We start from the raw sequence: 21587 nt of genomic DNA on the forward strand, positions 1-21587 counted from the left end.
TCGTGTCTTTAAAACAGTTTCTTCTTAATAAAGCCAACACAGAGATAGTCTGGACATGTTTGCAGTAATTCTGAATTAATCCTGCACAATAGCCATGTGTATGTGGTTATGTGTGTGGTCACACATCTATATGTGCATTTTTGTGATATTACATATTGAAGTGAAAGAACTGGTACCCCTTAGGAAACTTTAATACTCCCAACTCTCTTTGTCACTTGCTATTTGAGAATTAGACCTTTCCAGTGGGCCAGCACTTTCCAAATTTCAGGACTTCTTTACTGCTAGGTCAAGGATTACTGATTTCCTCTCAGGTTTTTCATCCCCTTATCTAGTACTCTTCTATAGCTACCCCTTCAATCCTGTCCTTCCACAAAAATTTCATTTGAGAGAATAAACCTTGATATAAATGTAAATCATTTCAGCATCTTAATATGTTTACTGAAAACTCCTTGTTGGGTTGAAGTGGGCTTGACCTTAAGCAACCTGAAAATTTGCTGGAAGAAAATAAGTACATTCCACTAAGAATCTGTGAAATAATTACTGTGAATTCTAATCAAGGTGCTACTATACTGCTTCTAGTAGATAGTGACAAATGACTAAGACAGATCGTATGCAAGGGTGTGTAGGCGGGAGGAGGGCGGGTGCGAAGAATTAATTGGGAAGTTAGCAAATGGCAGTTACAGGAGGAGAAAAAGTGATACTATGCTTTTGAGTTATTCTGCAACTTTCAGGTATCCCTGGCATTTTCTCCTGAGAATAATTTGAAGGGAGATCCAAATCAAGAACCTCTTTTAAGGATCAAATGCCACACTGATTTAATGCCTGTAAGAAGAATTGCTACTGTGTGGATTACATGCAAGTCAGAAGAAATATACCTGTGTCTATTTTTAGGGACTCTGTGATTTTACTTATTTCAGTAACCATTGTTCATGTATAATCTTGCAAAGAAAATGAACATGGCCTCTCAGTAGGAAGCAGAGCTCAGTTGTAGTGGTGTCTCTTGAGACTGTAATTAAAAAATCAGATACTGTCTCATAGGTGAATAAAATAGATAAATAACTGCATTGGAATTAAAGGGCTAAATATCTAGCCATGCAGGCAACTAAAGCCACTTGAAGAATTTTTCCGTGTAAATGCAGAAATATATAGCTCATTTCAATGCCATGTTCTATTCTTAGAGTTAAAGCTGTTACAGAGTTGGAAATTAAGGGAAGGAGGGAAGAGGTGCTCAGAAAAAGTTTTAAGTATATCTTTAAAGAATGTCAATCAATTTAACAGCTATATGACTAAATTGTGATGCAGAGTTTATAAGGGTCAAATCACAGAAAGGAAGGTTTCTTAGTGATCTCTTCTAATATCTTTCTCATTTTACAAAAAGGAAGATACTGAATATAAGATTAACAATTTGTTAAAAGTCACACAGCAAGAGAAAAAACAGCTTCGAAGGCAGCTCATGAGCCTCTGGCTCATTTCTACAATATTAAGTATCATACATGCATCCCCACCTTGTACCTAGTATGATGCTAATCACAATCCATACTGTTGCCCACTGGCTTCTAACATTTAGTCCATCCTCCTCCAGGGCTCTTGGAATTCTTGGCCCCCAAACCCACATGGAGTGTATTATTTAGTTTATGTCAGAGTTATTAATCATGCTATTTTTATTGGTCAATTACTCTATTCTAAGACGTCCTTCTTCAAAGGAGAAATAATTATATATATTTCCAATTTAGGGAAACATGTTACTTTCCAAAGGTTTATTGGTACTAATTAACCAGAGACCTTGAATCCTTTGTGAAAAGAAGCATAGCATGAATACATAGTTTATTTAAAAATTTAACTACCTTGACTGATAACTGTATCTGAGGAGCTACTTTTAGGTTAATGGTTGTGCTTTAACCTACTGCATCCACACTCTTATTTTATCAGGTCTGAAAGGAAGAATCATGTCTACAGCTTTACCATTCTGAACACACCCAATCTCCTCTGAAAGGGAGAATCATGATCCACCTTTCCAAAGTGTGTGTGTGTGTGTGTGTGTGTGTTAAAGCCACAAGGGAAGGCCAGGGACAGTGACACCTTGGATTCCTGAGATAGTGAACTTTGGCCAAAACTGGAGATGGTGTCTTTGTTTCATCTCTTAGGCCAATACTGATGGGTGTTGTTTGCCTGCTCCTCTGCTGAGAAAGGGAAAGAATTCCTGGTCAGTTAGAGATGGAGGAGTGACTAGTTATATGTGTTCTGTCTGGAGGCAGGCAAAGATAGGGCACTGTTGCCAGAAACAGAAGAAATATCCTGGAAAGCAGAGCTCTGTGATTCAATGAACCACATTCCCTTTTTGCCCAAAGTGGTCAGGGTATGACAAGAGTTTAAATGAGAAGACTAGAGAGTAGATGACTTTAAGTAAACACAGTATGAAAGTTCTGCCCTGAATAATTCCATACATCACATTATCCTTTTCTTCCTCCATCCTTCCTTTCCTTCCATCTTTTACCACAAGAATGTGTTTTTATGGTCGTCTTTTTCTCAAAGGATATGAGGCAACTTACAAAGACAACGTGAAAAGTAAGTAAGTGAGAAAATTGACCAAGAGTGATGGGCAGGGAAAGAAGAAGGTTGGAGGCACAGAAACAATAAAGTAAAGATAATATATGACTAACTTGTACTAAATGTTTACTACTTGTGATATGAAATAATTTATCACATATTATCTCACAACAGCCCTATAAGGAAGGTACTGTTACTACTCTATTTTATGGGTGGATAAAGTGAGGCATGGAGAAATCTCACAGTTAATAAGTGTCAGCACTGGGATTCAAGACAAGCACAGTGTGGATTCTGTGTACTTTCCCACCAGCCTTTGCTTGTCTCGTTTGAAATGGGGTGGTTTACAGCCACCATAGATTAGGCAATCTAAAGTTTTATTATTTTTATATGGATAAGACTAAAATTTTACTCTCATTGATTAGGGCAAAAAGAAGCAGAATCTTTTAGACCACCAATCAGAAGGCCCACATTGTTGCGTTTGTGTAAGGGGCAAGACTTCCTGGATATCTGGCCAGATGCAGACTTCTTGGGCTGAGCATGTACTCAAGATCCTTGATGCTCCTTCTGCTGGGTGGCCAAGCCCTTCTATTTCCACCCTTGCTGGCTCATGCCAGCCTACTGCTATGAGCAAGAATGTGAGTCAGAACATCTCAGGTGCCATTTCTTCCATCCCACTAAAGGATCTGCATGGATCAATGTAGAGTGTAGGCTGTTTGAAAAAGTTATGTATGATTCAAGAGAGTGACAAAGAATATAAGTGACCTAATTTGTCCTTTCATCTTATGGGTTGAATTTTATGCCGAATTCTTAACTATATTTTAACAGAATTTATTTTTTGGTATTTAAGCAATTATAAGAGATAGTCATATGAGAACATTTATAAACTATTTGGCTTCATGTGAATTTAGAATGTTCTGGGGTTATTTTTTAAAAAAGGCATATACTAAGAAGGCTATAGGCTAAAAGAAAAAGACAGGACAACTATATTTTATAAAACACTTAAAACCCTAAGAAACAGAACTCTTGGATATTAGTAGATACTGCAAATCTGAAGGCATTAGCTGTGAGAGGAAAATGGGCAAATAAGGTGGTTGGGATCACACAGAAATGTAGCTTGTATTTAGAGATGAAAGAACAGTTGTTAGTTCAGATCTTGGCATAGCTTTTTCTAGTTCATGTCTGGCTTCCTTCTAAGATTCCTTTGAATTTGTGAGAATTTGCTCAACACTAAGGAATCTGCAGTACCCTAATTAGAATATTGGTTCTTACTATAGCTCTTCCTAGAAGTATTAGATTGGGACAAAAGATTGCAATAAGCCAAGAGTCTTCCCTATGGACTATCTGAGACAGACTATCCAGCTTAGTGAGATCCTGAGATATATAGTGCAGAGGGTATTGACAGAGGCTTTATTATCAGTGGATGGATGTCTTCTGTGTCTTGCTCTCATTGGAAGGATAACTGGAAACAATTTATTTAAATCCCATGAACACCCACCTATAAGAGAAATTTACTCTCAGGACCTTGTGATGAGTAAATGAACTGAGTTTTATATATATATATATATATATATATATATATATATATATATATATATATATATATATATATATGAAATACTGGGATGATTGCAGAAAGATCAAATTTGACATATAGCAAATGAAAATGAATTAAACTAATCTACTTACAGAAAAATACTCTCAGATGGCATTAAAAATACACAATCTAATGAGATCAATATTAAAGCAACTGACAATATTAAAATCATAACAAATACAATTAAAAGAAAAATTAAAAGTGAATAAACACTAGTTGCCAAGACATGAAACTCCAAAACTGTAAAATACTGTAAAACTCAAATTTAAACTGGGAAACATTAATAAACTTGCTTTATTTATTAACTTGTCAAAGACTAATATATATAAGACTTTTTATATGATTATATTGAATGTTAATGATATAATTAGCAGTTTGTTCATTTGAGGGTCAGCAACCTTTTCCTTTAAGATGCCAAATAGCAAATATTTTAGGCTCTCTGAGCCACACATGGTCTTTGCTGCATATGCTTTGGTATTTATGTGTGTGGTTTTTTAACAACTTCTTAAAAAATATAAAAACCATAATTGGTCTAAAGGCCATGCAAAACTCATCCCTGGGCCAGTAGGCCAAAGTGTTCTGACCCCAGATTTATATTTGTAATCTAGGAAGGTATTCACATACTTCATATTCTATTTAAACAGTTACTATTATATTTTTTTAAAGAGAGAGAGAAAGAGAGAGAGAGAGAGAGAGAGAGAGAGAGAGAGAGAGAGAGAATTTTTTAATCTTTATTTTTTAGTTTTCGGCATACACAACATCTTTGTATGTAGTGCTGAGGACCGAACCTGGGCCGCATGCACGCCAGGCAAGCGGGCTACCGCTTGAGCCACATCCCCAGCCCTGCATTATATTTATATTAATTTTATTAGAAATATCATTGCCTTAATTTCCTATGAGTACTTTTGTTTCCTTCAGATAAAGGTGAAATACTTACAAAAATTATCTGACTAATGTAACCAAAAAGAAATCTTAAAGTTTCCTAGATCAGTGGTTCTCAGACTGTGAGTCTAGGGATTCCTGGGGGCCTGAAATATCCCTTTAGGTCATCCTCAAAGGTCAAACTTATTTTTATTACATGTTGTTATTTAATTTTTTCTCTTTTAATTTTCACTTTTTAATTTTCATGTGGCCACAGAAAAATTTGCAAAAAGCTTTATTACATATTGCATCTCAAGAGATTGAATGCAGAGGCAGACTTGAGAATCCAGCTGTCTCCTTCAGAGGCAGAGAGTAAAGAGATTTTCAAAAACATAAAACAATGGTACTTCTTTCATATTTCTATTCTTCTTTTGGAAAACATCATAATTTTTCATCAAGGTATGTTACATATTAAGGTATAATAGATATGTTATTTCTATTTTAAGTAAATTAATAGTTTCTAATATGGTAAATATTGTTTATGTTATATTAATAACATAAACTAAAGCTCCTTGACTAACCTCTATAGTTTTAAAGAATAGAAAGGTTCTTAAAACAAAAAGTTTAATAACTGTAATTCTAGAGTATGATAAATTCATATCCTTATCCTTTTACTACATTACATTCGTGTATTAATTAAATATATTTATTCTTTTGATAGTGGCCAAGACAAGCCCTGAAACACTTTCAAAAACTGACCATCCTTTCTTACCACCAAACCGTCTGCCAAACCTAAGAATCAAATAACATTAAACTCAGAGTAGAAAGTTATCAGCTAGCATGCAAGGATTTCTGACATATTTGATAGGATTGGTCTCCATTGGATGGGACAGGGTCTAAGCTTTAACTTCCAAGAAATGTCTGACTGGGTTGTAGAAACAGAGGAATTGGGAGAATATGGAATAGCTAACAAAGGATAAACCATGGCAGTTATATTTATTCAAGACAAGAAAGTAAAACCAAATGAAAAGCCATAACTTCATTTTTAATTGGCCTAAGTAATTCCTTAACAATTGTGCAAATGATGTTAGCTTTCATTTTCAAAAGAAAGGGATATTTATTTCAAAATGTAAAGCAGCTTTTAAAATAATGAATAAAATAATAAAAATAAAATAAAACCAAGTTTGCATGTCTCCAAACTTCATAGTGACTTTAAAAAGTAGTAGAAAAACATAAATGTAAATTAAGTGTTTATGGATTTAATTTTTATTAAGTAAACTTTTATTGAAGTATGAATTTTAGTCAGAAAGTATACAATTCAATGTCTGCAGCTTGTGAATTTTTATGAAGTGAACATGACTGAGTTAGCACTACCCAGAGCGAGAAATGCAACACAACCATCCTCCATTCAGCCCTCTCCTCCTCCATGCAACCACTACTTTTACTTATAATACCATACATTAGTTCTTCCTTTCCTGAAAAAATATATGTGAGTGTAATCATTCATTATATAGTTATATTGTAAATTCCAGATGCTCCAGTGTATTGAGCCTGGCATCGGCACAGATTTCCCACCTTCCTCTCTCCTGACTGTAACCTAGAGATATTCAGAGCACCAGTGAAATTTTCTCATGCCTTTGTTTGTGTTCTCTACCCTGACCCCATACTTGCATATGGGTCCATCTCTTTCTCTCTCAGTCCCCCACCTGCTTAATTGAGCTGTCTCCATGTTCCCTTGGTGTTCCTCGCATGTGGTCTCTGGTGGCATATGGTGAACTTTTCTCTAGGACTTGTGAATATAATAAATGGTTTGTCCTGTACCTCTCATGTGTCTCCTTTTGTGGCCATGCCTGACTATCTTTTGAAAGAATACAAAACAGTGTTCTTTTGTAATTTGAAATTTTTGCTCAATATTATATTTGCAAAATTTGTACCTGTTGTTAGGTATAGTAGCAATCTATTGCTTTTCATTGTTGCCAAGTATTTCATTGTTTATATAATGCACAATTTATTCTATAATTCTACTCCTCCTCTCTTTCAGCTGTTACAATAGTTCTGCTGCCCAGAATACTTTTGCATGGGGATGAGGGTTGGGTAATGTTTGCAGGCTTAAGGCCTTTCTGTTAAGTATGTTAGGTATATGTCTAGGGATATCTCATTTCTGAGTCATGTGCTATTTTACATTAGCAAATATTTTTAATTTACCAAGCAATTATGGAAATGAAAACTAAAACTACATTCAGATTTCATCTCTAGTCAAAATGGCAACTATCAAGAATAAAATAATAAATGTTGGCAAGGATGTGGGCAAAAGGGTAGACTCATACAGTGTTGGAGGGACTGCAGATTGGCCTTATACAGTAATTGTGAAGTGTTCTCTATTTTTTTATTTTCTATTTTCTTTTTAAATAAAATTTGGATAAATCCACTGGTGATACCATCTGAGCCTTCGGTTTTCTTTGTGGGATGGTATTAAATTACAGATTTTATTTCTTTAGTAGATACAGAATTATATAAATCCCCTGTTTTCTTTTGTGACAAATTCCAAGAGTTATGATTTTCTAGGAATTTCTGTACTTGTTAATTACTTTCAATTTTATTGGTAAAAAAATGTAGTGTCTGTAGGATTTAAAATGTCTCTCTTTTTATCCTTGTCTTGACACTGGAAAGTTCTGTTTTCCTCCTCTACTTCTTAGTCTTGCCAAATCTTTATAAATTTATTAATTTGCAAGACTTTTGGTAATATTTCCTATTGAATGTTTGATTTTCCAATTTATTAATTTCTGCTTCTTTCTTGCTTTTTTTCTTTTTTGTTTTTGACTTCAGTTTTTTTTATTCACTAGTACATGCTAGTAAATAATGCTATATATTTTCCTATAAATACCAGTTTAACTGTGTATCACAAGTTTAATGTCACATTAGCATTATCATTCATTTCAAAATACTGCTTGACTTCTACTTGGACTTCTGTGGTGAATCATTATTTATTAATTTCCAAACAACTAGGAGTTATCCAGTCATCTTTTGTTATTGGTATCATTTGATTCCTTTGTGTTCACTGAACATTTTATAAATGAGTTCAATTCTTTGAAATATTTGGCCCCTGCAAATGGTTGATTTGGATAAATATTTCAAGTATACTTGAAAAAATAATTATAACGTAAGCATTGGTTGTAGTGTTCTATAAGTATCAATTTGTACAAATGTGTTATTAGTCTAGCAGTGAAAACTTTGCTCTGATTAGTGTTCCCATAATTTTACTTATTCTTTCACCTTCAAACATTCTGTATTTCTGTTTTTCACGTATGTCTCTTAAAAGTGAAGTGAAATTGAGGTTTACCCCTTAGTATGAAAATAAGAGTGTTTTAATTGATTGACTTTCACATAATAACAGATACAATCAGGATTAAATTTTCTCTTATTATTGATTTGTTTTTATTTTTCTATTTGCCTAATGTTTATTCTATTCTCCTCTATTTAATTCTTTTGGGATAACAAGTATTTTGTATCCCCCTATTTATTTGTTTATTGGTTACAAATTCTTTTCCTTTTCTCTTAGTGCTTGAATTAGGTTGAATACTTTTTTCCCCAAAATTCATATCCATTCAGAACCTCAGAATGTGACCTTATTTGGAAGTAGAGTCTTTGCAGTTGCAGTTAGTTATGATGAAGTCATATTGGATCAGGGTGAGTCTTAAATCCAATGATTGTTATCCTGATAAGAAAAGGGGATAACACAGAGAGAGACATTGGAGGCAGAAATGAGAGTGATAGACCTACAAGCAAGGGATATCAAGTATGCCAGAAGTCACCAGAAAAGGATAGAGGCAAGAAAGTGTTCCTCCCTAGGGCCTTCAAAGGGAGCATTGATCTGAGAACACCTTGATTTTGGTCTTCTAATTTTCAGAAGTGTGACAGAATAAATTTCTGTTGTTTGAAGCCACCAAATTTGTGTTAATTTGTTATAGAAGTCCTTGGAAACTAATACAGAATTTATCCACAATGTTATGAAATGCAACTTTGATTTATTCTAATATAAATTGATAATATTATCCAGGAAGGCAAGAACCTTAGAACATTTTTACAGTTCTGCCTTTTATGCTGTTGTTTCATGTGTTTTAATTTTATACACAGTATTCTCAGTCAATAGTAATTTAGATTTGCCCAAATATTGACTTTTTCTGCTGTATTACTTTTTTTCCCTGAATTTCTGTGCTTTTAACTTAAATCTTTTTTCTTCTAACTCAACAATTCCTTTTAGTAATTCATTTAGTGAAGCCTACTGGTGATAGACTCGTGTGTGTACACATGCACATAAATGCATGAAAAACTTCATTCCCCGAAAAAAATTTATTATAAAAATTTTTAAACATCAGCAAAGATGAAAGGAACTTAGAGTGCAACCCTATAATGCATAGATTAATGTTTTCCTATACTTGCTTTGTTGATACCACATATCTATGTACCTATCCCCTGTCTCTCAGCTAATCAATTTTTTCTTTAGTCCATTTCAAAATAAACTACACATATCAGTACACTTTTTCCTAAATATTTCAGAATGTCTGTCATTATAGCTCTTTGTTTGCTTGTGATTTTTTTTTTGGCTTAAAATTTCCATACAATGAAATGTTCAAACACAGAAATTCACTGAGTTTTGACAAATCTGCATACCTGTGTGTTACAAAAGTTTCCGTGTGTCCTTTCCCCATTCCTTGTCTCTACCTACTCAGTCATCCACTAATCTCTTTTTCCAAAATAGATTACTTTTTTCTGTTCTAGAATTGTATATTATGTGTGAAGTTTCTTTCAATCAGTATGTTTTGAAGATTCATCCATATTTTTATGTGTCAGTAGTTCTTTTTATTACTCAATAGCATTCCATTTTAGGAATATGATGCTCTGTTTATTCATTCTCTTATTGGTGGAAAACTGAGTTCTTTCTAGTTTTTGGCTCTTATAAATATAGATACGATGAATACTCTTGTAAATTAATTTGGGCAAAATATGTGTGTATGGTTGAGTGTTCTGTCACAATATTTCTGAAGTTGTTATAGTATTTTGTATCCCCACCAACAATGTTTAAACCCCAACACTGTACAACCAACAATGTTTACCCCCAACACTGTACAACCATACTAGCATTTGATTTTATCATTTCCTTTTGCTATATACTAGATACGTTGTTTTATCTCAAGGTATTGTTTTTCCCCGATGACAAATAGTATTGAGTACTTTTGTTTATTCGCCATTATGTTCCTCTTTCAGAATTGATAATTCGTTTTCAAAGATTTACCATCATTTCTGCTCTATTTCAGATTTCTATCCTTATTCCAGATTCTTCAGATTCAAAGGAAATCAAGACTAGCAGTTCTTGCTTGTTTCCACTTCATCAACTTGATGATTCTAGAGAATTGGGAGTCAAAAAATAAGTGTCTACTTTCCTTTATGTTTTACTGACCTTTACTTGAATAATTTGGTTCCTGCAGTGGTAGATATGGAAATCTGAAAATTAACACTTGTCAAAAATAATTTCTATAAATTGGGCACCTGTGCTTCTTTAAATATAAATCCATTCATAATGGTCTTACCATTGAAATGAATCATGTGAGACCAACTGGTGTTGTAAGGCCACAATTATTATTTCATATTCTTCAAATTCCCTTCTGCCTTATGATTCTAGCTCTACAACTATTTTTTCTGATATAAATTAATTGTAATGAAAACCTAAATATGAATCTATGTGATGAACTATAGCAATTAGAAAGTTATATCTTTAAGTGCATCCTTTTCTCATAGTGTAGATTTTTGATTCAAAGTATTTGTTCCTTTATATAAATATTTTTGATATTATAAACACCTTGCCAGATACCTTCAGATTGCAGATTTTAAAATGACCTTAGGATAAGGTCAGATGTAGCATTTTTACTCAATTAGATGATTTTCCCTCATGTTCTCTTGAAATGAGATATAAGTAAGATTATGAGACTCGTTTGTAAAATTAGTATCCACTAAATTTGTGATTATTCTTTCTATGTAAAAACAAGAGGGTACTCAAAGTAGCCTTTATATGATGATTAGGCTGTTATTTGTCTGCTCCTTGAATAATCTGTCTTCTATCTCTGCCTTTACACCTCTTCTCTTTTGACCTCACAATGACACTAAGTAATCCACAGCTTTTTCTTAGCTGGCTGAAACCAGTGAATTTCTGGCATTGGGTCTTAGAATGTCAGGTTTTTCATCTAGAACCTTCCTCAGTTCTTCCTTCATACTTCTGTAGCTTTGGCTAGAGTATAAAGTCAAAGTACATAAACTCTTTTGGATTCCTGAATAGGATTTATTAGGAATCTCATTTCTTCATAGGATATAGGACTACCTTTGTAGGAAAGCAACAGATCTTCATAAAATATAATATTGAGAGATCACTTAGAGCTAAAAATTCTTTCCCTTAATTATGGTGTTGTAAAATTTCTGCCTTTAAAATTAAAAAAATTTACTTGAAAAAAATTCATAATATTGATTTTGTTTCCATTATTTAATCTGAAGGAAAGAAAAAGTTTAGCAATTTTGTGAAGGATACAACTTAATTTGAGTTAACCAATTTTCTAGTCTTTTTGATATTGCTCCTTTTATGAGTACATGGAAGGTTGTAAAGTGTGTAAATCTGTTGTACTGGAAAATTCATACAGTCAACATGTGAGTGGGAATGGGCTTTAACCTAACCTCTGGATTTCCCTGGATGATTCTTAACTTTGGAGGTTAATTTTCCAAGGAGGACCTCATACCTCCTTGGAATAATTTCCTAGATGTTTCAAAATGGTGACTCATAGCCTTGCTCTGATTTTGGATTTAACACAGAAGATTGTTTTTCACATGTCTCTCTATGTATCTCTGCTCCATCTTGTGTATTATCCAGGGTTCTAAGAAATTAAAGCCAAGTTAGAAGATTCATTAAAACGCTTTCTTTTGTGATGTATGTCCACAAATCAAACTACAAAAAAACCATTTTTGTTTATATCCAAACCATAAATAAAAATATTCTCATAACTTAAACAATATCACCTTCATCCTTCATTTCTCCCTCTTTCAGTTTCGACTCTTCACATTTTGGTTTTTGAGCAAGTTTGTTTTATTTCATCCATAGTTCAAGGGTTAATAGGCTTTTTTTTGGATACATACTGAAAGTTATGGTTTTTGTAGCTTTTTTCCTAAAAAGAATTCCACTGCCCAAGACTAACATTCATCAACTAAGCCAGGTTTTATAAAAGAACATAGTCTGTCAGTAGTAGAGAAGTTTTCTCTTATGGTTACCAACTAATTAATGTTTTAGAAACGTGAACACCAGTGAATTATTTGTGCCTGAGCTGACTTAATTCTACAATCAGGAAACCACTGATTAATGAACCATTTGTTTTCACAATTTACTGATTATAGGAGAGACAGGATTTTAATTTCTTGAAAGTTGGCAAAGCATATTGCTTGAGTTTGACATATCTGGTTATTGGCAACAACCTGTGAAACGTTAGATCTGTACATGAGATTGAGCAAAAAATTTGTTCATATGAAAAAAACTTAATATTTTTAAATTGTTCAGAGAGGGGAGACAAGGGCTAATGGTGAGAGGCTCCAATAACTAAAGCACTCTCAATTTGTCATTCCTTTGTTTTGGTGTTAGTTTAGATATGGAGCTTGAGTATCTTACTATAAAAAGGAAGAGGAAAGTGAACATATTAAAATAATAATGGATGCTGAATATATCATAATGACATGTTGCATTTAAAATAATGCCTTGGGTGAGCACAATGAAGAAGTCTGTTAAAGTACAAGTTCCCTGCAAAATTATATAAAATATAGCTCCAGGAGAAGAGTAAGTGGTCAGGCCATAGTCATGCTTTGCATGTAATGAATTAACTTCTACTCTGTGATGGAAATAGCACAAGATTGCACCAACTTTTGTAGAATTTGAAAAATATTATCATTCAACTCATTTTCTGTATTCTGTGGTTCAGATGAGGAACTCTGGTTGAGAAAAATGATCTGAGCTATTAAATATATTTGAAGCTTTTCAAATTCAAAATATATTAACAAAAAATTAAAAAGTTCAAGATGATTGTTTTGTTTCATTAAATACTAAACAGCAAACTCTGTTTCTTAATGCCTCTAAAGAAATTAAAATCAATTAAAGACATATTAGATTTTCAGACTTCTTGCTTTTTTATTCCGTTATAATTCATTATATTGTTTCCTGTTTCAAATTATTTTGAAAGAAATTGTTGTGGTGTTTCAGAAAAGGCCAAACCAGGGTATTCTGAAAAGGGCTACTCTTTAAGAGCTGATAAAGAAAAAGTGGATTACTAAGCATATTGAAAAAAGTTGAAAGAGTCTTAGATCTAATTTTAAGTCCTTTTGAAAAGACAAGATATTTTATATTTCATAACTTTTCTTTTTTAACTTAAACCATAGCTGTTCTCCCCAGAAAGAAGAATGTGATATTTATTTGTCTTTCCTTTGAAGGGTCTTTCATTTTTCCAGGACTTTAGGATACCCGGCGAAATTCAAATCTCTTGGACTGAGAAACATGAATTTATACTTCTTTCCTAATCCTCTGAGAGCAGCAGAGCTGGTGGTAATGGTTCTTTAGAAAAATGCTGGTACCATCTTTATTAAGCTACCTGCTTCCTAAGAAAGTGTATCCAGGAGCATCCTTCAAAGATGCCAGCTAGTGCTATGGCTTACCCTCAAATGTGTACTTATGCTTTAATTTGGTTGGAAAGGTTAAAATAAATATGGAATGTTAAAAAAGATATTTAGTTCTCTTGATGGTTCTGGTGATGTTTTATAAACTCTCTGAACATAATGGTGCCTCAGATTTATTTCATTTCTATCTCAAGCCAAATTGTGGAAACACTTGGATTGGTGATACATAATCTCCTACTCACTACCTTCAACAGCCTGTTGCTAAAATGTAGGGAACTTACTGCAACCATGAAAGACCACTTGGGTGGTCTTATATTGTACTGGTAAGGTAGATGGTTCTAATTCAGAGTGGTGACCCATCATAAACACATAGAAAGTAACTCTAATGTTAACTATAACACGCCCTCACCAAAAGAAAATGTGATCAACTCATGAAATAGTCCATAAACACACATGCATATATACAAAACTTAAGAATTCTTAGGAAAATAAGCAACCCAATTTAACCGAGTTGGACAGTCAGCAACTCAGTGATTTTGTGGTTTGACCCTCATATGGTACATCAGTCACAGCAAATTTCTTTCTCTCTCCTTTCCAAGTAAAACCACTACTTCCCACGCAACATGTCATTACCGTCACAATAGAATCTGCTCCCTAATAGAGTTTGGATTAGATCCTTAACTTTAAAGCCCTATTTGAAATCACAGCTTCCTTCCTGTTGCAACTTAGCTTTAAAGCAGATTTCTACCAATCCTGGCAAATCACCCTTTTTCCCCTTTACTTTTTGGTTCTATTATTTTGCAAGCCAATTTGGATTTTCTGTTTTCCCCAAAGAGACCATATTTTCCTAAAATACTCCATCATTTTCTATTTTTCTTATGATGAGGAATGAAGTACAGGAAGAATGGTAATAAAGTGTCCATAGTTCCATAGGACACATATTTAAGTGCTTTACCTAACAGAATCATCATTTGTTTTAAGTTGACTCGATGACAACCCTATTCCTGGTTAAAGTACTAAATCATACAAATAAGCATCGAACCACCAGAAACACTTTACAATAATGTTTACTATCAAATTGAAGACATGCATTTTAATATTAGAGGTGAATAAAATATTTAATTTTACTTTCTAGGCATTTGATTTTTAATTTTTAATTTGTATTCAGTAATATACATTAACAAACTTCCTCATGGTATTTTGTAAAGAGACAGGGACAGGTACAATTGTTCCAGTTTTATGCAGGGAGAGATTTCATGTCTACAAGGGTATACTTCCTGGGAGGGTGCCAATGTCTAAAAATACCTCCTTTTCTTTTTTCACTTCATTTGATTTTATTCCTAAAATTCCATTAATTAGATATTTATTCTGGTTAAAAACAAAGCTGTTAAATCAAAGAAATTCATGCTTTATATCCTTAGATGAGGCTCCTTAGAAATTCACACATTTGGGTAATTTAGTTCAATCAACTCCTTTTTTTCTTGATCTGAAATTAGATGACACTAACAACATAAATTTTGTTCCACTACTGTTTTCAGCTTATAATTCATTTTTACATCACTATTTCTTCATCAAGTTTTTCACCCTAATCCTGTGTTGTAAGAATCATTCACAGCATTGTTTTCAGCATATAAACGTTATCAAAACACTTAATATGAAACAAAAATTCAAAATTTAATATATGGCAAATCAAATGGTTGAACTCAAATCTTCCAACTTCAAGTTTGTATGCCCTCAGCTCTATCAGTGTAGCTCATGGACATTACTTCTCTCTTGTTGGAGAGAAGGAAATTGTGGACAGAAGTAGAGAGAGGTCAAGCCTAAATCTGCTATAACAGGCAAGAAGGGCATACTGGATTCAAGGCATGGCGGTTGGATGGTCAGCAGGGTAGTCTTAGGGCATTTTGAAGCTATTCTTACAGAACTTCGAAAAGTGATACTGGAAACCCTAGATTTTCTTTTTTTTTTTAATTTCAAAAGAATTACACCTGGCTAAGAAATAATACTTTTCCTTTTTTTCTTTTTTCCTTCTCCTCTTCATGTACCTCAGGGGTTCCTGCTTCCAGGAACTTGACTTCAATCTCTTAGTTGAATAGATCTGCTTTTATTCAAGGAGATTTTTGCAAAGTCTATCCACCATTATAACTGAAAAAAAAATTCCCTTGGAAGAGGAATCTTAAATTTTTAATATTGTCTTACAAGTAATTCTTTTTTTCTAGGACAGAATGAAACTGCATGTGTAATGGTAACTCCAATTTTTACTTACAAATATCTCAACAAGAATTAGGAAAAATCAATATTCCTGAGTAACTTATCACTACAATATTTGCTCTCTTCCCTGTTTTTCTAGTTGCTGGCTGACCTAGGCTGTTCCTGTGGCACCTGCTCCCATCTTGCCCCAAGCTGAACTCTTTCAAACACAGGTATTAAATTACTTTTTCAACACATTTCTGCTACTCATTCTGTTAAGTGCCCCAACCAAATATAAGTTTCTGTTGGCCCCAAAATAGCTCTTCTGCCATCTGGAGTCCCAAGTTTCTGCATTTTCTCTTTCACCTCGAAGCAACTCCAGCAGACAAAGAGCTTCACCTGATGTAATTGTATCTGCTTCCAACTGCTCCAAACACATTCTGGAGGTTTCGTTCTGAGTGAATAATTCTCCTGTGTTATCACCAGGCTTCCTGAAGTGATCAGATGCTCATTTCTTTGGACATTTTCAAATCATCAAGAAAAACTTAATAAATCCCAGAATCTAGTTTTAGCTTTAGTTTTAGCATTCTACTAAATTTCTTATACATTTTTAGATGAGCTCTAAAAGTGCTCAGGTAAATAAAAACTACATGCTTCTCATGATTTTGAAAGGTGAAATAGGAAAAAGAGGTCTAATGATGTTTTTCTAAGTTTTATATTTTATTGAAGTAGATGAAAATCAAAATATTAATCAAAATTAATGTAATTCAATATTAAGTGCATACTTGAATTTTCCTATATTTTTGAACAAAATATATTGTGACAAGTCTATAAACACTTAGAATATCCTGTCAATATTTGAGCAAGAAGTATACTGATGCCATATTTCAGGAAAATTACCCAAACTATAGGGATAGAAAGCATGGGAAAATTTGTTTTGTTACATAGATACATTTTCTAAACATTTGGATATTTCTGGGTTCTGCAACCTCCTTGAATTCTTACCTCTTATTTTTAGGTTATTCTTATATGTTCTTTAGTTGCCTCCTCTAATTGCTTACAATACTTCCCTAGGAAATTTCACCCAGGAAATTTTCTCTTGACACACATTTCCCTTATTTTTGACACACATAACTCTCAAACCTTTCCTTTACAGTTCTGTAATCTAGACACAAATTCCAAATAACTCATTGGGTTCTATTACTGAGTGTACTGCCACATATTAAAGTCAAAACTAATACATTCTTAGTCTCTTCCCCTGGGTATCCACCATAAACCTGCTTCTTAGTTACTAACTCAATGAATGGCTACACCCCCAAGCAAGTCACCCATGCAAAAATGCAAAAACTACTTACTTACTCCCATTTTCCAATGTCAACAAGAGGTTCTGTCAGTGATATGCCCTTGATGACTTTCCCATCTAATCCTTTTTTATCACCAGGAAGCCTTCAATGGCTTCCAGCTTCTTCCTTCTACAATCCATTTAAACATACAGATTCAACTCTTCATTTCCATATTATCTGAAAACAAACTACAAATTCCTAACCATATATATCCTGTGTCTTTATAATTTGGTTATGATATATTTTTTTTCTTCTTCACTCGGTCTTCTAAAGCTCAACTGTTTTCTAATCTAGTAGTTGTACAACCAGGGCAAATGCAACCAACTCACCTAGGAAATCCTTTGAAATGCAAATTCTCAAGCCCTATCTTATACACATATACAGAATCAGATGATTAACAGACCTGCCACATGATCAGTTATGCACACTGAAGTTTGAGAACTACTGCCATAGGCATTTCATTTGCCCTTATATACATGTTATATTGTTAACATACCTTCATATCTTAATTCTAGAAACATCCTATATCTGGAATTCTTTTTTCTTAATAAATTTCAAAAATGCCTGTTCTTCCTTCAGGAGTCATTTTAAAAGTAACCACTTCTTAAGACTTTTTCATTCTTTAGGCAGAACTATTGGTCATTCATCCCCCCTAAACTATTTTAGTTATACCTTGTCTGTAATATGGTCTAATTAATAATTATTTTTAAATGAAATTAATTCTCCTTCATCAATTATGAACTCCATGAAAGCTCCAAAGTTCATTTTCCTTACTAAATTCTTGAGGAAAGGAGCTGTATCTAAGTTAATAATACTACACACTCAATAATTCAATGAAAGGTAATTATCGATATATTTTGTTATTCTTATAACAAATACCAAGGCATTCACTAGTCTAATCCCTTTCATGTGCCATTTTAGTTTTAAATACTCTCCTCTTTATAGGGTGGCCTAATGGAAAGAAATGAAAAACATCATATGAAAAGATGTTAACAGCATATGCAAGCAACTGACTCATAAACTAGTCAAATGGAATCAGTATCAATTGTAAAATTGTGACCTAAAATTCACAATCAATTAAATTTAAACTGCAAAAAATTAAATAGTTTCTCAGTAACTCTCAGGATAACCACATTGTAAAATAGATATGATTTGGCAAACATAAAATTTATTCCTTCAGAATTTTATTTCTAATAGTTTACCTTTTAGTTATTTTTTTAATTAGAGTAATTGACATTTTTCTAACAAAATCTAAAATCTCTTGTATAGCCATTTAAAGAAAAGTAACCATTAATGACTTACACATGGGGCTTATTTCTACTGTGATTTGTAGAGCACAGTTTTCAAAATTAATCAATAAAAATTTTAGAAAATGTAAATTAAAAAGTTAATTATGGAATAATTTTGTGGTCCAGTTTTGCAACTCTTTCTATGTAGTATCAAAGTTGAGGCCTTTAAAAATTATGGTGTCATCACAACACATGATATTATGGAAAAACAATCTCATCTCATACAAAGGCATATTAGTAATTATGAATTTTACCTCATATTTGAAAAGCAGTTGTGCTACTCACAAAACATTTTCATGTAGTTTAGCTCATTTAATTATCACAAGAACTTTTTTTCTTATCAGAAATAAGAAATGATTAATTTTCCTGTTATATAAAAAAATAAAATCCGATCACTTTGGGTTAAAGTCATGTTGTGAAAGCCACCCAGCTAGTAAGCTTATTTAGTTCCTATTTATCCATTGCCTTCAAAATGTCTGTAGGATGCTTACTATGAAGGCTAAGTTGTTCTTCCAACAGAGCATATGCTGAGCCCAGAAGAGCTTAATGTGCTGTTATCCTGTTATCATGAGGGTGGAGAAGCATGTCAGAGGACAGAAGTGGATGGGACTGCTACCTGGATCTTCTAGATTCTTGACAGTATAGCAGAAAAGAATTTAATTACATATCAATTACAAGTAGCACAGCAAGAGATTTATAAAAAGGAAAAAGAACATGCTGGAGAATGGAGATAAGGGTGATCATAGACAGAGAGAAAATGAGTCACCTCGTCTTAAGTCTGGGATTTAACATTTTCAGGGGGACAGTAGGTAGGAGGCTGACCCAGAAGTGGAGTCAGGGCACGATTATATAGTTTGGGGCCAGTTTTCCTTATGCTTGCACATTGTTCTCAGATATTATAATCCTGCAGCTTATATTATCACATGTCTCGTTAGCATCTTAAATCTCCACCCAGGAGGGTGTGTCTTAATGTTATAATGAGTGTAGGTTCATTTCTTGGTCACCATATTCTTTAATTCACATGATATTTAAAGAACTGGTTCCTCCAGATGCTTTGTGGCTATCTTGAAGTTTTTGTGGCTTTCTTAACAGCCAGTCAGCAACCTGTGGGCAAGGACAAGGGCTAAGTTGCTCATGAGTTGTTCATTATGCATGCCAATGGTTTATGGGCATTTCTTTTTCGAGACTCAGTGTTCTCTCTCCATCCCTAAATTCCCAACCCAGTCTGGTGAGGATTGAAGGTCATGAGCATGCACATAGGGGTGAGTGAGTTGCTCACCGGGTGCTACAATTTCATGAGAACCTAACAGAAAAGGTCCATGACTTAGAAGTATGTGACTAAAGAAAGCACCTCAGAAATAGGAGCTGCAAGCCAGGCAGGGTGATGCATGCCTGCAATATCAGCTGCTTAGGAAGCTAAGGCAGAAGGGTTACAAGTTTGAGGCCAGCCTCAATAACTTAGCAAGACTCTTTTCTCTAAAAATAATAATCATAATAAATAAATAAATAAATAAAATAAATAAAAAGGGCAAAAGGGGTGGGGATATAGCTCAGTAACAAAGAGTTCCTGAGTTCAGTCCCCAACATCAAACAAACAAACAGGAGTTGTAGTTATGTAGATGAGGGAAGATAACTCAGTTCATTTTATGCTGGTATAATGGAATACCACAGACTAATTTGTAATAAACAGAAATTTATTTGGCTCACATGTCTGGAGGCTGAAAAGTCATAAGAATGGCACTAGCATCTGTTGAGGGCCTTTGCTGCCTCAGATCATTGAGAATATCATTATGTGTATTCAAGAGAGTGTGAGAGAGCAAGAGGGGGCTGAACCTGGTATAAACAAACCCACTCTCACAGTAAGGAACCTCTTCCCACAATAATGATGTTAATCTATTCATAAAGGAAAAGTTCTTATGATCTAATCATCTCTTAAAAGTCCCACCTGTCAACATTGTTACATGGAGATTAAGTTTGTTAACACATGAACTTTAGGAGACATGTTCAAATCCTAGCAGAGGGGGATAAGGAGGAAGAGGGTCTTGACAGAGGAAATAACATGCACAGACTTTGATCTGTTTTAGTAGATCAGTATCCTTAGAGCAAATGGTGGCACAGGAAGATCAAGATGTGGAGGTTCAGCCTTGTGTTAGTCAGCTTTCTGTTACTATAACATATACCTGAGATAGTCAACTTACAAAATATTTATTTTGGCTTGCAGTTTTAAGGCTTTGGTACATGATCAGTTAGTCCCATTTTACTCCTATGGTGAGGCAGTACATTTTGACAGGAGTGCTTGAAGGAGCAAAGCTACTTAACTGCTGGCCAGGATGCAAAAGAGAGAAGGAAGGTGTCTATTCCACTATCCCCTTCAAGTGCATCCCCCAGTGACCTAAAGACCTACTAAGTTTTACATCTTAAAGACTAAACCAACTCCCACTAGTGCCACCTTGGATCCAAAGTTTTAACACTAGAGACTTTGAGGGACACTTAAGATACAAAATATAGCATACTTGAAATATAAATTTGGAACCACCAGCATAGAAATGGTAATTAGAAATTTTAGGGAGAGTTAAATTATCCAGCCAAACTATGGTGAGTTGCAAGTGAAATCATTCCTTTATAGAATCATGGAAATCACTACTCCTGGTGGATGCTCTAAAGGAAGTGATCAAGTGATCATTGCTGTCATATGTATGGACAGAAGGAAGGATACAGAGGGAAGGGAGAGGTGCTAATGCTTTGTCAACTGAAAGCATCTACTTTTCAGCAAACTGGGGGCAAGAAATCAAGGGCCTGAGCATAAGGACAGGGTGGAAATAGCCACTGCTGGGAAGTGTAGCACAAATTCACCACCACTCCATGAAGTGGGGACAACACTGAGGACCCAATTCTGTGTGGAGATCTTGAATTTTTAATGAATATAGTATGCAGATTATTTGGTTTACCTCCAGTAAAGAAGCAGAGAAGATGATTTTTAGGTTTTGCCCAGAGGGTGTGATAGGAGAGCAGATGAAACAGGATCATAGCTTTTGCCCAGAGGGTGTGATAGGAGAGCAGATGAAACAG

The sequence above is a fragment of the Marmota monax genome, unplaced genomic scaffold (genome assembly GCF_021218885.2).
Source record: "Marmota monax isolate L192 unplaced genomic scaffold, Marmota_monax_Labrador192_F-V1.1 WCK01_AAM20220418_F8-fsc00109, whole genome shotgun sequence".
NCBI lineage: Eukaryota > Metazoa > Chordata > Mammalia > Rodentia > Sciuridae > Marmota > Marmota monax.